The following is an 18,641-nucleotide window of genomic DNA, read 5'->3' on the forward strand; positions in this document are numbered from 1 at the left end:
CACTATATACCGGAAGCGGCTACAAGGGTAGCGGAGTACGTGTGGAATGCCCATGGGGGTTTTTTAGGTTAGATACTTCCCTCCCTAGGCCCGACAAGACGCCTCCTGAGACGCGGCAAGGTAGGAGTAGGCAAAATGCAACAGGGAATAACAATATTAATGTGCTAATAGTAAACTGCAGGAGCGTCTACAGAAAGGTCCCAGAACTGCTCTCATTAATAAACGGTCACAACGCCCATATAGTACTAGGGACAGAAAGCTGGCTGAAACCAGACGTAAACAGTAATGAAATCCTAAGCTCAGATTGGAATGTATACCGCAGAGACAGGCTGGACAGTGAAGGGGGAGGCGTGTTTATAGCGATAAGAAGTGCAATAGTATCGAAGGAAATTGATGGAGATCCGAAATGTGAAATGATTTGGGTGAAGGTCACGGTTAAAGCAGGCTCAGACATGGTAATTGGATGTCTCTATAGGCCCCCTGGCTCAGCAGCTGTTGTCGCTGAGCACCTTAAGGATAATTTGGAAAATATTTCGAGTAGATTTCCCCACCATGTTATAGTTCTGGGTGGAGATTTTAATTTGCCGGATATAGACTGGGAGACTCAGACGTTCATAACGGGTGGCAGGGACAAAGAATCCAGTGAAATTTTTTTAAGTGCTTTATCTGAAAACTACCTTGAGCAGTTAAACAGAGAACCGACTCGTGGCGATAACATATTAGACCTTCTGGTGACAAACAGACCCGAACTATTTGAAAAAGTTAACACAGAACAGGGAATCAGCGATCATAAAGCGGTTAGGGCATCGATAATTTCAGCCGTAAATAGGAATATTAAAAAGGGTAGGAAGATTTTTCTGTTTAGAAAAAGTGACAAAAAGCAGATTTCAGAGTACCTGTTGGCTCAACACAAAAGTTTTGTCTCAAGTACAGATAGTGTTGAGGATCAGTGGACAAAGTTCAAAACCGTCGTACATAATGCGTTAGATGAGTATGTGCCAAGCAAGATCGTAAGAGATAGAAAAGAGCCACCGTGGTACAACAACCGAGTTAGAAAACTGCTGCGGAAGCAAAAGGAACTTCACAGCAAACATAAACATAGACAAAGCCTTGCAGACAAACAAAAATTACGCGAAGCAAAATGTAGTGTGAGGAGGGCTATGCGAGAGGCGTTCAATGAATTCGAAAGTAAAGTTCTATGTACTGACTTGGCAGAAAATCCTAAGAAATTTTGGTCTTATGTCAAAGCGGTAGGTGGGTCAAAACAAAATGTCCAAACACTCTGTGACCAAAATGGTACTGAAACAGAGGATTACAGACTAAAGGCCGAAATACTAAATGTCTTTTTCCAAAGTTCCTTCTCTAGATTGTCGCACAGATGACAAAATGGTAGATATCGAAATAGACGACAGAGGGATAGAGAAACAATTAAAATCGCTCAAAAGAGGAAAGGCCTCTGGACCTGATGGGATACCAGTTCAATTTTACACAGAGTACGCGAAGGAACTTGCCCCCCTTCTTGCAGCGGTGTACCGTAGGTCTCGAGAAGAGCGTAGCGTTCCAAAGGATTGGAAAAGGGCACAGGTCATCCCCGTTTTCAAGAAGGGACGTCGAGCAGATGTGCAGAACTATAGACCTATATCTCTAACGTCGATCATTGTAGAATTTTGGAACACGTATTGTGTTAGAGTATAATGACTTTTCTGGAGACTAGAAATCTACTCTGTAGGAATCAGCATGGGTTTCGAAAAAGACAGTCATGTGAAACCCAGCTCGCGCTATTCGTCCACGAGACTCAGAGGGCCATAGACACAGGTTCACAGGTAGATGCTGTGTTTCTTAACTTCTACACGGCGTTCGATACAGTTCCCCACAGTCATTTAATGAACAAAGTAAGAGCATATGGACTATCAGACCAATTGTGTGATTGGATTGAGGAGTTCCTAGATTACAGGACGCAGCATGTCATTCTCAATGGAGAGAAGTCTTCCGAAGTAAGAGTGATTTCAAGTGTGCCGCAGGGGAATGTCATAGGACCGTTGCTATTCACAATATACATAAATGACCTGGTGGATGACATCGGAAGTTCACTGAGGCTTTTTGCGGATGATGCTGTGGTGTATCGAGAGGTTGTAACAATGGAAAATTGTACTGAAATGCAGGAGGATCTGCAGCGAATTGACGCATGGTGCAGGGAATGGCAATTGAATCTCAATATAGACAAGTGTAATGTGCTGCGAATACACAGAAAGATAGATCCTTTATCATTTAGCTACAAAATAGCTGGTCAGCAACTGGAAGCAGTTAATACCATAAATTATCTGGGAGTACGCATTAGGAGTGATTTAAAATGGAATGATCATATAATGTTGATCGTCGGTAAAGCAGATGCCAGACTGAGATTCATTGGAAGAATCCTAAGGAAATGCAATCCGAAAACAAAGGAAGTAGGTTACAGTACGCTTGTTCGCCCACTGCTTGAATACTGCTCAGCAGTGTGGGATCCATACCAGATAGGGTTGATAGAAGATATAGAGAAGATCCAACGGAGAGCAGCGTGCTTCGTTACAGGATCCTTTAGTAATCGCGAAAGCATTACTTAGATGATAGATAAACTCCAGTGGAAGACTCTGCAGGAGAGACGCTCAGTAGCTCGGTACGGGCTTTTGTCAAAGTTTCGAGAACATACCTTCACCGAAGAGTCAAGCAGTATATTCCTCCCTCCTACGTATATCTCGCCAAGAGACCATGAGGATAAAATCAGAGAGATTAGAGCCCACACAGAGGCATACCGACAATCCTTCTTTCCACGAACAATACGAGACTGGAATAGAAGGGAAAACCGATAGAGGTACTCAAGGTACCCTCCGCCACACACCGTCAGGTGGCTTGCGGAGTATGGATGTAGATGTAGATGTAGAAGATGCCTACCCCCACCGCCACCTCCACTGCAAGTCGGCCAGCGGGGGTCGACGCCTCCACCCAGACGGAGCCACCCGAGCCGCCAGTTGACGTGACGGGCGGCGTAGAGGCACCCATGGACATCGAAGTGGAGCAGCCTGCTCTCCCTCCTGACGGGGAGGTCGAGCCGCGGGCACACGACGAGGAGACGCACGCGGAGACAGCCCCAGCTGCTGCGTCGGAGACTGAATGCCTGCCGCTCCCTACGGAGCACAGCTTGGACCCTGTGCTGCAGCTGTTCGCGACTCTTCATGGCGGGACATACCCACACCTGGACAACGCCTGTCCAGTCACTCCACCCCACAGGACGAAGACTGCTTCTTCGCAAGCTGAAGAAGCGGTAACAGACGAAGAGCTGCCCCTCCCGCTCCCAGACGAGCGGAGCGTGCAGCCCTTCCTCAAGGAGATCGTGGCGTTGCTGAAGGACGGGTCGTACCCTCATGGGGAAAACCCATACCCCTTCACGCCGGCGCACGCGAAGCCACCGCTGCCTCACGTACCGTGCGACCTTAAGCTCATGCGTGGCATATTGCGTGAGGCAGTAACGAAGATGGAGCTGATTCTGCTCAATAGCCGCCCCATCTTCACCCCTTCGGACTGGGAACACATCTGGCTGGTCACAGAGAAGTGGGTGAAGGAGGAGTGGCGCTCCGGCAGGCGTCAGCCTGCCCCAGAAGACATACCGATAATCAACTACTTCGCTAGTCTAAACTCAGCGGGGTAGCCGAGGCCCATTCCAACGAGAGGCCACAAATACGACAACAGAGGAGTTTAAGGAGGAACAGCAGCACTGCTGCTTAGCCTCCACCATCTCCGGACTGAGGAGGTCCGTGATTTTCTAGTGAGCGAGCGAGCAGCCGAACCCGTTCCCTCTGAGCAGCCATAGCGTACGGATCTCCGTGCCGGCACGTTCACAGGAGCTCAGTCCGTCAGTTCACCTGATGATGGCGACATGTATGATCGCCGAAATATTGTGCCCGTTGGACACTATTGACCGGCAGCACACCCGTGGATATTTTGATTATCAAATGCGCCGGGAGAAACTCAAGAATCACATCATACACCTTTACGGGGAGGAGATGTATCGCAGCATGAAGAAATTTGAAAAGTTGCGCCACCGTAGATGTCGTTTGCTAAGTACTCTTGCCTTTCTAAAGAGATGTCGTTCCGAGAATGTTGTTCCAAATTTTGCTAAGGTTATGCATCACATCGATTCTGCAGCAGCTAAGAGAATCAAGAAACGAGCCAGCCTCGCATTGGTACGTGAGAGAGTGCAATTCACCCGCCGGAGCCTTGAGTTTATCTCACAGGAATTACTCAAACTACATTTGCAACTGGCTAGTAAGTTCACTTTTTGTTCCTGGGATTGGATTGATGGTGTCACCTGGGTGTCAGCTGATTCCGCCCATAAGAAGGCTATGGGACGTCAAACAGCTAAGTTCTCACGTCTCCTTGACAAACCGTTTCTGCAGGTTCCGTGCAAGACTGTCATCAATTTGAGTGGCATGGTGTTGAGTGATGATGCGGTCTCGGTTTTGCAGAAAGGTCTCAACTTCACTCCCACCCCCAAGTTCACTCCGGTCGCAGAAATTGTTAGTGCTGCTGAACAGGTTGCAGCTCGACTTCCGCCAGAATCAGCCGAGGAAATACGTCGTGAAACTTGTCGTGCGTTGACGAAATCCAAGCCGATGAAGTCAAATATCAGCAGTAAAGAGAGGGCGGCCATTCGTGATCTGAGGGAGCGCTCTGAAATTGTTGTCTTACCAGCTGACAAAGGCAATGCTATAGTTGTTGTCTCCCATAAGGACTACACTGATAAGATGCAGAGCCTGCTAAATGACGATTCCTACCGGAAGATCAGCGTTGACCCTACAAAGAAGGTGGAGAACAAGATGAGGGCACTTCTCAAGGACGCAGATTTACCGGAGGGTGACGCTAAGAAATTGTTACCCCAAGGTCCGGTACCGCCTAGACTATATGGACTCCCAAAGGTTCACAAAGACGGGGTACCATTACGCCCCATTGTCAGCAACATCAGGGCAGGGCAGTTGTTGTCTCCCATAAGGACTACACTGATAAGATGCAGAGCCTGCTAAATGACGATTCCTACCGGAAGATCAGCGTTGACCCTACAAAGAAGGTGGAGAACAAGATGAGGGCGCTTCTCAAGGACGCAGATTTACCGGAGGGTGACGCTAAGAAATTGTTACCCCAAGGTCCGGTACCGCCTAGACTATATGGACTCCCAAAGGTTCACAAAGACGGGGTACCATTACGCCCCATTGTCAGCAACATCAGGGCACCTACATATTTGTTGGCCAAATACCTGACGGGGATATTAAGTCCTTATGTGGGTAAATGCCCTCATCACATCCATAATTCCGTGGATTTTGTTAAACGATTTGATGGCTTCAGGTTGGATGAGTCAGATATCATGGTGAGTTTTGACGTCATTTCCTTGTTTACGAGGGTACCCCTGCGAGAGTCACTAGAATTGATTAGTCAGAAGTTTGACGAGAAGACCACTGAACTTTTTAGGCATGTCTTGACTTCCACGTATTTTCTTTTTAATGGAGAATACTACGAACAAACGGAGGGAGTCGGCATGGGTAGCCCACTCTCACCGGTGGTAGCGAATTTGTACATGGAGAACTTCAAGGAGGAAGCCCTGTCGTCATCCGTATGGAAACCTACTTGCTTTTTCCGTTACGTGGACGACACGTTCGTCATTTGGCCACATGGTATGGATAAACTCCTTGACTTCCTTACACATCTAAACTCCATACACCCCAACATCAAATTCACTATGGAGACTGAAACGGAGGGTAAATTACCTTTCCTTGACGTTTTGGTCAAGAGAAGGGCTGACGGCACCCTAGGTCATGGGGAGTATCGGAAGACTACGCACACTGATCTGTATTTGCACGCAGACAGCTGCCACCACCCTTCACAGAGGAATGGGGTACTTGAAACTCTAGTACATAGGGCGCGCACTATCTCTGACGCAGAGAGTCTACCCCAGGAATTGGAACATCTGAGAACTGTATTTCGAAAAAATGGGTACTCAGAGTGGCAGATTCAACGTGCTCTCCGCCCAACCACTGCAGCACAACCTGTTGAGATGGATGAAGTCACGAGGGAGGAGGTAGGCACTGCATTTATTCCATACACAGGCGCACTCTTGGGGAAAATTGCCCGCATTCTGAAGAAACAACGGGTCGGAACTGTGTTTTGTCCTCCAAATAAAACTCGTGCACTGGTGGGGAGCGCCAAAGATGACCTCGGTTTGAGGAAGGCCGGCGTGTACCAGATTCCGTGTCAATGTGGCAAGTCGTATATTGGTCAGACGATGCGTACCGTCGAGGATCGATGCCGTGAACACCAGAGGCACACTCGACTGATGTATCCGAGCAAGTCGGCGGTCGCTGAACATTGCTTGTCGGAAAATCACGCCATGGAGTATGACCGCACGAGGATTCTGGTACAGACGTCGAGATACTGGGACAGCGTTGTTAGAGAGGCCATCGAAATTCGCACCAATGACGACCTCATAAACCGTGACTGTGGCTATAATCTTAGCAAGGCTTGGGAACTAGCGATTGGGTTAATCAAGAGTAAATCGAGCAAACGTATAGTTGTGACGACCACGGCGGACAGAGCCATCACACCGACGTCATCTCAGACGCCGTCGCAATCTGTTCCACAGCGCGACCGTGGCGCGGGGCACGGACGGCGGAGGGAGCGTGCCGCGGGCGGAGGGTATTTAAATCGGCCGCTGCCGCGACCGAACCCAGTTCCCTCTGAGCAGCCATAGCGTACGGATCTCCGTGCCGGCATGTTCACAGGAGCTCAGTCCGTTAGTTCACCTGATGATGGCGACATGTATGATCGCCGAAATATTGTGCCCGTTGGACACTATTGACCGGCAGCACACCCGTGGATATTTTGATTATCAAATACGCCGGGAGAAACTCAAGAATCACATCACAAAAATTAATTGCAGAAATATTATTTTTGGTAAAGGTAGTAATTGTCTTCGGTGATGCTGACACGATTTGAAGCCACAAGTTTTTAGTCACAAAAATGTTAGAGCTATATTCTAAATGGTAAAGGATCTGCATTAAGATAAAAGTCAATTGAAATATAAAAGGTGAAAACATAACTTATATCAAGAGAAATGGTAAGAAAATGAAAGAGAGGAAGATTTACAAAGTTTGTGGTATTGCTACTGGTGATGCAGGCCTACATATAATTGCAGTGGCAAATCAAGCCTTATCCATTACAACAGAAGGAAATATAACTAAAGAATTTTGTAACAATACTACAACTTGGCAACTATGCCAGGATGCCAAAAGAAGAGAACAATATATAAAAAAATTAATCATCGCAGAAAGTGAGAGTTGCGCTGAATATTTTTGTGGATACTGAGAAACTTCTCACATCTGCACCCTTCATAGCTATTGCCCAGGTACAGAACTGTCTATTTAGAAGTAGGACTGGACTTCCAGCATCCATGGCAGTATCTGAGCATGTAATGGGTGAGCTCATACCTCCACCAGTCTTTACCAACAGTCATCAAGTAGATGTCAATGGAGCAAACAGTGTGTGAGCAAACATCTGTGATGAGAGGGGGCAGCACACATAGCTGTTGTCAACATCAAGGTCACACACTGAGTTGAAACGCCTAGTGAGTCACATTCAAAATGACAGTGAAATACCAGTGATGGTGACTGTTTACTGGGAACAGTGATTTGACTGCAGGATTTAGTAATATGGTTTAGGAGAATGTTGAAAAGTAAGAATACTAGTTATCAGTAAGGAAGCATAATTAAAATTATATAAAACTGGAAGTAGATATAGTATAAATGTTCCTGCAGCAGAGAGCTGCACCAATGACAACAGAATTTTCTTACGTTAACTGATGCAACTGCTGATTGATGGTGGGTTGTTACAGAAGCCCCTAACCCCACTCTCCTTTAGTGTGGGGCACTGATGGGTGGTGATGAAACTGCTGTTGACCTCCTTTTCATGCAGGTGCATGTGACAACCGTAGTGTAGCTGGCTGCCTAAACAAAGCAGGGTTATACCTTTTCTCACCACGATGAAAGAATATAAGGAAGCATGAGTGCTACTGATAGATAGAGATAAAACTGCACAAGGTGAGAGGGAGCCAGTGTGGTCATACATAATTAGATTTCTGATCACCATTCAAGTGCGGAGGAGCCTTAAATGGTGGAGGCAGCAAAAATATGGCTACAAGTATATCTTCCTCTGTTTGTGAGTGTAGAAACTGTGCTTGTTTCTTAGCAGCTATGACAGTGAGGGTTCCATCTGCTGACAACTGAGAAGTGATAGTGTCTACTTGATATCCAGAGGAAATCTATAGTGTTGAGAGAATATTCAGGTGGTGTCCCTTCATTGCACAGCCATTCACTGTGCCATCCTTCCACTACAAGTAGGTCATTGACAAGTTTAATCAGGATCTCTTCACATTGAAATTGTTGCATGGGTCACATTTTTCTGTATAAGAATGACAAATATGCTACTTGATTAGTGTGTTGCACTGAGATATTGTATAACGCAACACAATATGTGCTGTTGTCATTTTTTAGCTGCTGTAACTTTGTTGTCTAGATTGATATGAGTGTTGTTGTCTGTTTGGTCGGTGGTATCCAGTAGGATCAACACTAGCTTTATTCTATTGATGGTAACAGTTGTTGGTTTCCCATGCAATAAGATAATAAATGTGTTAGTGTCTCATCTACTCACTCTGTGTAGGCCTGAATATGGTGGTTGCAGGGCCTGGCAAACAGTGTCATCTCTCTCAGCATGATATAGCTGCAATCTGTTAGAGCTTGATGAACAATGAGTTTGTGTGAACCATTTGCTTGTGGGGGAGATATTTTGAGAAGAGCAATGTGCTGCTTCACCTTGTGGATGAGCAGAGGAAGTCCTTTCTCTGCTGATGGTTAAGATGGCTTTGTGACGTCTGCTGCTAGAGTTGTGGCTTCCTGTAAAAGATTTCCACCAGGTACATGTGGAGGTCTTCCTTATACACCACACACATGCCTAAGAGCACCCATGGTAGAGCTTCCATTGACTGCTCTCCAGACATGTGGGTGCTGTTATGAGGGTATAATGCCAGCACTCCATTAGGCCATTACTTTGAGGGTGGTAAGCTGTGATCAGAAAGGCTGAACACTGCACAAGTGACAGAGCTTGGCAAAAAGTGATGATTCAAATGTCTGCCTTATTCAGTTGTTTTAGAAGCGGGACAACACAAATGGGAAATCTGTAAATTGAGAAATACTTTTGCCATGGCTTCTGCAATGATGTCAGGTACTAGTATACCCTTGACCGAGTGAGGATATAAGAAAACCCATCTGAGTGAGGACTAGGTGGATATGCTGAAAGTGGCCCTTAGGGACTGAATAATGACCATTTTGCTTCATATGCCATCCTATCTCAGAGTGTTGGTGGGCGGCACAGGCTTACATCCAAGTTTTACAATCTCTTTTGTCATTTGGCCAAACAAACTTTCATTGCTGGACTGACCCTGGATGGGGCAGCCCATGTAGCTTATCTTCATGCCAAAAGTTCTGTGAAACATCACATAGTACTTGTGTCAAAGAGCTGAGAACAGTGTGGCTTTCTATGTGCAAAACAGTCGAGGTGTTGGATATGTGTTCACATACTTTCAGGTCCTATAGTTGTGCTTTTGTTAGTTTGTCATAATCAGTATCCATGATGAATGTGTTGATCCTAGAGAGAGATGACACAAATTTTCTGTGGTGTGAAAATGTTTAAAATCTGTTGTGAGTCGTGCAACATAACCTAAATGGTGAAAACGCCATGGGCAGCAATGTTTTGCTGGATTGCTAATGGAATCTACCAGAGGTTGATGATCAACGAAGATGGTTAAATGCCCACCCTCCACATTGTCTTTAAACCGCTATATAGCTTCATACACTGCCGAAAGTTCCCTGTTATAAGCTGACCACTTACACTGGAAGTCAGTCAACCTTTTGGAAAAGAAGCATAATGGTTGTTGTACTCCTGCTACTGACTTGGAGAACTGCTCCAATCATGGAATCACTTGCACCTGATAAGAATGACAGGTGTGCGGTGGGGAGTGTACGTGTCAACATCACACAATCTATGTGTGCCATCCTTTTTAGGTATGAGATGAAGGGCAATCAGAATGTCTGATTTCATCTCCTTTGATTTTCTCAAATGCTTGTTGCATCTCCAAGGTCCACTGAACATGTCTTTTGCTCGTCATGTGTTTGCCTGCTAATACATTCACCAGCAGTAACTGGCTAGTAGCTGTATGAGGTAGGCGTCTGCAATAAAAGTTTACCGTGTTGAGAAATCAGCATAATTCTTGAAGGTTCTAAGGTTGTAGCAGTTGACTAATGAGCTCAGACCATTGCGCAGTAGGCCATATGCCATCACTGCTAACTAATTGGCCAAGGAAGAGAACCTCTGAATATCACAGTTGACTTTTATCATTGTTGAATATGATGCTGACCTTGCGTAAGACATTGGTAACTAGTTTGAAATGCTCTTTGTGTTCATGCTGAAAATTAGAGAAGACTAACATCTCGTTTAAGTAGGCATAACACAAGGGAAACTTGAAAAGAACATTATCTATGAACCTTCACCAAGTCTGCACTGCATTTTTGAGTCTGTGTGGTTAGTAAAGAAATTTAAAAAGTACATATGTGGTGATAATAGCCATTTTTGGTATGTCCTCATGGCTCATGGGAAACTGCGTATAAACCTTTTTACAGTCCAACACACTGAATACAGAGGTGCCTGCTTAATTGTGAGTAAAGTTCTAAATATTCTGGACTGGATAACTGTCTAGGATCATGCATGAGTTAAGAGCCCAATAATCACCACACAATCTATGTGTGCCATCCTTTTTAGGTATGAGATGAAGGGCAATCAGAATGTCTGATTTCATCTCCTTGTAATTACTCATCTATAGCCAAGCTGGCCATGTGAAGACTGGCCAGAGCTAATCTACATGCCTCATGTCAGACTGGAGAGCTCGGCAGGGTGTTGATTTTAGGAACAATTACATTGTGCATAGCACTTTGTCTGAACTGTAAGTGTGAATCTAATGAGGTGGGGAAACACACATAGTAGGTGCACAGGCACTGGGAAGAGGTTTCACTGTACTGACCTGTGTCAGTGCCATTATAGATGTTACAGGCTGCTCCAATGGTGTCTCTCTGTCTGTTGCTAGCTGCTCCATGCTTGCTGACTCATTTGAAGTGATAATGTTGGAATGATGGGGTTGTTCTCTAACAACACAATTCAAATATGAATGCACGGCATTGAGCTTGTGTGTAGACATGCAAATTATATCATAGTTTTGAGTACTGCTCTGTGTACACTTAATATGTTTGCTTCTACAAGTCCTGTGTCATATGTTGATATTCATGACATACTCTACACATTATTTGAGTAATGACAAATGTAACGTGGTGGCTTAAACAATTTTAACCCTTACCCATGAAGATATTCCATGACTGAAACTGGTTATTTGGGTTTAAAATCAAAGCAGCTGGTGGTCAAACATGTATTTTATACATTACTTGATGGCTCTTGATAGTCACCTTCCAAAAATGTATAATCTTTTCTTTTTTTCCTTCAAACATCTGAAACATGTATTTTAACTTGAAATTTTTCTTTTTGAATACTTACTTAATGAAGTCGCTCTTTTCAAAATATTTATAAAATGGCATAATGAAGCTCAGCTTGGGTGTCTTCTTTTGTCCTCGACCAGACTGGAACATCTGGCAGCTTTCCATGGTTGCAGTCTCTGTTAGTCCCTCTAGTGGCTGTCAGAGTTTTTATTTTTTTTTATTTTATTTTTTTAATTGTTAGCACCATCACTGCAATACCACAGTCCACTATGAGTGAACAAAATTACATGTTGTGCCTGGGTTGGGATAAGCACACAGAGTCATGGGTTAAGTCTGGTAGACATTCATGCAGGAAAGTATTTGGTAGGAACCAGGCACTTGCTAATTCATGGATAAGAACATAATTTATAACTAGTAGTCATGTTAGCATCACAAAATATTTCAATTCTTATCATTATTTATTTTGTATTATGGTAATTTCACGTCAAATCATACAGGTCAAGAGTGAGTGTGACACACCAGTATTTCAAAGTTTGCTGGAAAAAAAAAAAAAAAAATAAATAAAAAATAAAAAATAAAAAAAAAAATGTTGAAGTTGCACATGATACTTCTCCAACATTACAATATTTTGATTTCCTCCAACACTACAGTATTTTGATTTCCTGATAATTTTTTTAAACGTTACACACCTCTCTAAATGAGTGTATTTGTGAAAACGTCATAACAAAAGGGAAAATTGAAAAATTGTAATAAAGAAACCAAAAGTGATAGAGATCTGAATTTATTTTCAATAAATACTTTGTGCCCAATACTGTGAGACATGATTAATACATAAACACTCCTGAGTTTTTTTGTGGAAAATTAAACTATGAAAATTTGTAACTTTGTGAATTTCAAAATTATGTTTTGAAAATATGAACAGTCACAGGATGTTAACTGTCTTGAGAAACAATAAAGTGGAAGGACTACTAACTGTCAGCTATGACATTAATGCATGGAATTCTTAAACTGTCAAAATATTTGTACATAAAGAGGAAAGGATCTGAAATTTTCTGGTTATTTAGAAATTATTTTCTCCAGAAGTCCCATCCTAAATGTTCTAAAAATTTCATGGTATGTTAGTTGGTCATCATACTCAGGGAATGTACAATCAGAGTGGGCTATACTTTGCTGTACAAAAAGTGACAAATTTTTTGGGTAGGCCTAGCTCTACTCTCAAGGTCAAAAAAAATCATGGACACTTAAGTATTTAAACTGATCACTGATTTTAAGAAATGTCATGCAAAACTGGTATTTCTGAATACCTTACAACATTATAAGTGAGTTGGAAAACAATTCATAAGTTCGTTCGAAAGCATTTTATAACGAGAATGAGAAATAGAATACTTACACCCATTTCTATTTTTATGATATTATTCACAAGTTATTATTGTCTTTTGTCAAGATTTTATTTCTTCATGATTTTGCATGAATTAAAATTTCCTACAATGTAACAATCAACACTGCCCTGTGGAAAGGAGTTCACTTGGATTTCTCATTTGCTTCACATTGAAATTATTTGGGATGATCCAGCAACAGCAGTACTTGGGAAATGGGAACTGCACACTGATTTATTGATGATGGCCATTTGAAAGCATTAACAGGACCATGGAGTGTCATAAAGCAGATGGTTGTATCTTGCAGCCCCGAGAGATCCTTATTATCTGTCCTACCCACCACTGACTGTCATACATACAAGAAATGAAGTGGCTCACTACAATGTCTTCTAATGTATACTGTATATACTGTAGTCTCTGCATTTCACACACAGTAACAGGCTGCATTCTGTGGAGAACCATTTTCGCAATGTTTCACAGCAGATCATTCTTCTCTCTTTTTTAAAAGGAATTCCCTTAATGCACTTTCATTTAGAATTAATAGATTGAAGCGAGTGCAGGCTTTCTCGGCAAATTTCATATATGAAGTCTTCATGGGTTGTCAGCCGAGTAGCATCATCGTCTCGTAGCAACGTTTTGATGGTATGTGTCTCCATCATCTTCAGGCGAAGTGTCGGGATATCATCGGCCGCGGGCTTATATCTCAGCTGGACCACTCTCCGCTTCCCGTGGAATTGCCCGATGTGCCTGGATCAGCTGGTGGTGGTGGTGGTGGAGGTGGTGGTGGTGGGGGGCGGATGCGTGCACGGGGTTCAAGTCCCGGCGTCCGTCTCTGTCTGCTCCGTCCACAGCCCTTGGTGGAACAGAACGTTCTTCTCTGATTTTCCCGATTGCAGGCTCCCAGGCTGTGCTGAGATGGTAGCCACTGTTGCAGTTGATTAGGTTGTCATGTAACCGTATTTCTATGGACTCTTTGATTACTGAGTTCCAAAATACGTTTGTACTGCATATTTTCTTTGTGTCCTCGAAATCGAAGGTGTGCTTCTCGTCAATACTATGTTCCGCCACAGCAGATTTGTTGGTCTCACCCAAGTGTACATGCCTAATGTGTTCACTGCGGCAATGTGAGATGCAACGCTGCGTCTGTCCTATATATTGCATCCCACATTCGCATCCGATCTTGTAGACACCTGGTGCCATCATACATAGTGGGTCCTTGGTTGAACCGAGAAGGTCTTTGATTTTTCCTGCTGCGCGGAAAACGGTCTTCACTTTAAATTTATTGAGAATTCTTGCAATCCTGGACGTCGGAGGACCTGCGTATGCCAAGAACGCACAGCCCATTGTTTCATCTTCATCCGGTCTCTCTTCTCTGTTACTTTATAACATCAACAGACTTATGCTGGAGATTAAATCTTGTTGCAAGGTGTTTACCAAGACCTCCTACCCCATCATATGCACTTTCCCATGACCTGTTGCTGAAAATATCCATTTTTTGTTTTAATTTCTGTATTACAGTGTCGACCAAACTCAAAAAGCTGAAAGCAGTTTTTAAAATGAGATGCTGCACCATCAGTCACATACACATGTTTAGGAAATGCATGGTATTTAGATGCTATGTCATCAATCATCATGCTGACAGCGCTGTATGCATGTGCACTGTCATGAATGAGATCATCACTGACTATAGCAAAACAGTGTGATGTTCACCAGAAGTGAGCGACACATGTGAATATTGATACCTGTGATGTGTCCCAGTGGTAACTTTGAATTTCATTCTGCAAAGCAAAAGACTAGTTCTCAGCAAAGTCAAAAAGAAGAACTAATGTGTCAGTATTCTGGGATGTGGCTGATTTTACTTCTGCTATGGCCAGTCTCTGAATCCTGTCTTAATCAACTCTCCTCCCTCCCACAATGCATTGGTTATGTCATTGTCAGTATCCTGAAGGTGTAATGCTTCAATCACTTATGCACCAGGACACATTGCACACTCCTGCAACTAAGATTTATCTTGTGGCTCTTGACATATGCACAAAAGCATTAGGTCCATCTCTTTCCTGTGACACTACTTATGGTGAAAGAGGCAAGTTTCAGATTAGTGCAGTAAATACATTTGCATACTTCCTTCAATGGCTGGCATTTTACCCATTTTGGTGGTAAATAGTAGAATTTTTTGGGACCAATTTACATTTGGATTCTCCTTTTTCATTAGGAGATATGCTTCTTTTATTGATCTTGTCATGTATGTTTTTAACTTTTTCACCTTTTTCGCTAACAAAGATAATATCACCCTGGTTAGGACTTTGCCTCTGCAATCTCTGTTATCACTTAGGTAATATTCCAGAGCAATGGATGCCCACAGTAAGAATCTGGGCATTCCCAAATACCTTTCTCATTCTTTATTTTACGAGCTTTTGAATTTAAATAATGTGAGGAAATGGGTATGTATTTCTGTATCTGCTGCTTAGAGTAGCTACCTGGTGTCAGTGTCAGTAATTGTACCTTCTCAGTATAGGTGCCTGCTGAGATAACAGTATTTAGGTTTTGAAACCACACAGCACACTTCGTGCACATATCACTATCTTCAGGTTCTGCACCAAGTGCACCTACATTATACACTACACAAAGTTTTGAAGATGTTGCTTGTGTAAAACTTGCTTCAATTTCTTCCACTTTTCTTTTTACAAACTGTTTTCTTCTTGAGCTTCTTACCTTTCCTGGACCTTTAAGGGGGGATATAGTAGGGGCTACAGCAGAAATGCTAGCATTCAATGCATCAACAACTTCACACGCAGGAATACAAACATCTGCACTGTCTTCTTCAGTTTAACATTTGGGTGACAGTAATGATTCAGGTGGGTTGTCACTAAATTTGTTCTTGTATTGAGTATAGCAATTCCAGCACAATGGATGTGATGCTAATACAATTACATGAGGACCAATATATTTCTGCAATACCTCTGACAGATTTCCAACAACTGTGAAGTGTTTTTCATGTTTCTTACACACCACCTTTTGTGGCTTTTTTCGTGGTCATCACACCTCACTCTTTCACTACTGTATTTCCTCACTGACACTGTATTTAATAGAAATTTTGAACCAAACACAAAACTCGATGCAGAATGGTTTATGCACAAGTTCTCACTTGTTTGTTATAAACAGAACAGCACTGGAAACAGTGTTGCCAACATGCATATTTTAGTTTAGAAATTTAGTTATGTGAAATGCGCAGAATGTTGAAAAATTTTTAACACTTTACACAGAAAAATATTGTCCACTGTGTTTGCACTGACTACAAACATATTAACCAAACAACATTTTGTGTGATTCTTAAAAGTTTTTGGACGGACGTTTTTGAATAAGTAACTCATAAAAACTCACAAAAATGCATTTCTTTCATTCTTAGTAATAAATATTCACATAATACAGACAGCTGGAGCAGAGAAGATACTGTTTATATTTACGTCAGTAGTATCTGGTAATATGACAGAAAAGATAGCATTCTGTGGCTTTCCAAATTAGAAAAAGGTTTTTAAGTGGAACAATTAACTTAAATCTCATATTTTCAGCTTAAATTTATAAGTTAGAGAAAACCCATAAGTATGTGAGTGTCAACTAAATTTCAACACACTAAGAGGGAGTCTTAACACAAAACATCTGCCATGTCTCCAGTACTTTTGGTTTTTTAGTTATATATTTTTTGTTCTCTACTGTTTTAAGAGTTATTTACAAAATATACATTTTTAAAGGGCCTTACTATTTACAGAAATTGAGATAAAACGAAAATACTTTATTTCTTAACACTTATGATATAGAGGTCTAATGTATATTTTTTCCAGAGAAATTTATGACCACAAGTTGACATGACCTCTATGATTTGAGATGAAATCATCCATTACTGCTTCAGGAATTTTTTTGTTTTTCTGACAATATTCTTGTCTTTGGATATTGTCTTTAGTCAATAGTTGTGCATATACAAGTGAAATTACATGCTATACATCTATTTACAAAATCAAGGTCATTATTTCGAAAGCTACACATTCTTTCTATGAAAAATTCTTTTGATTTATTCTTGCGCTATTTGCAAGGTTTTTTTCTTACTTGTGTATAATAACTTTTCAAGAAATAAAATGTCATGTACTTCTACAATAACGTTTGCCCTAGTTATGGTATTAATGATTAATGGAAAATCTCATATAAGATGTGAAACAAATACTAACAAAGAGATAGAGGGGCTGGCCAGTACTTACCTCAGCTCAGTACAGCCGATAGATACACATAAAACAGAACTGAAAATTTACATTCCTAGCTTTCGGAACTTTGTTCCTTCATCAGGGAGGAGAGAGGGGAAAAAAGGGAAGAAGGGAAAGTGGATTCAGTTACTCACAACCCAGGTTATGAAGCAACAGGGAAAGGTAAACAGGGAGGGTAGCAAGGATGGAGGCATGGTTGTCAGAGGGAAGCCAAAGATATTCTACTGTAGGTACTGTGCCAGCTTCAAACCAAAGAGGATGCATACAGAAGTTAAGAGGTATATAGTATAAAGATAAACACAACTATGTAGGATGAAAAGATGCGTGAATGGCTAAAGAGGAAAGGGAAAGAGGAGAAGACTGAAGAGTGAATGGGAGTGAGGTTGTTTAACGTAGGTTCAGTCCAGGGGGATGGCGGGATGAAAGGATGTGTTGGAGTGCAAGTTCCCATCACCGCAGTTCAGAGGGACTGGTGTTGGGTGGGAGAAGCCAAATGGCACATACGGTGTAGCAGGCTCCTAGGTCCCTAGAATTATGCTGGAGGGCATGCTCTGCTACTGGGTATTGCGCATCTCCTAGGCGGACAGTTCGTCTGTGTCCGTTCATGCGCTCAGCCAGTTTAGTTGTTGTCATGCCGATGTAAAAGGCTGTGCAGTGCAGGCATGTCAGTTGATAAATGACATGTGTAGTTTCACACGTAGCCCTGCCTTGAATTGTGTATGTTTTACCAGTAGCGGGGCTGGAGTAGGTGGTTGTGGGGGGGATGCATGGGGCAGGTTTTGCAGCGGGGTCGGTTACAGGGGTAGGAACTGCTGGGTAGAGAAGGTAGTCTGGGAATATTGTAGGGTTTAACAAGGATGTTACGGAGGTTAGGGGGGCGACGAAAGGCAACTCTGGGTGGTGTGGGGAGAATTTTGTCAAGGGATGATCTCATTTCAGGGGTTGACTTGAGAAAGTCATATCCCTGGCGGAGTAATTTGTTGATGTTTTCGAGGCCAGGATAATATTGGGTGACAAGGGGGATGCTTCTGTGTGGTCTGGGGGTAGGAACATTGTTGTTGGATGGGGAGGAATGTATTGCTCGGGAAATCTGTTTGTGGACAAGGTCTGCAGGATAGTTGCGGGAGAGGAACGCACTGGTCAGGTTATTGGTGTAATTGTTGAGGGATTCGTCACTGGAGCAGATACGTTTGCCACGAATACCTAGGCTGTAGGGAAGGGAGCGTTTGATGTGGAAAGGATGGCAGCTTTCAAAGTGAAGGTAATGTAGTTTGTTTGTGGGTTTGATATGGACAGAGGTGTGGATGTGAGCTTCAACAAGATGAAGGTCAACATCCAGGAAGGTGGCTTGGGTTTTGGAGAAGGACCAGGTGAAATTCAGATTCGAAAAGGAG

This window comes from Schistocerca americana, chromosome 3 (assembly GCF_021461395.2).
Source record: "Schistocerca americana isolate TAMUIC-IGC-003095 chromosome 3, iqSchAmer2.1, whole genome shotgun sequence".
NCBI classification, from domain to species: domain Eukaryota; kingdom Metazoa; phylum Arthropoda; class Insecta; order Orthoptera; family Acrididae; genus Schistocerca; species Schistocerca americana.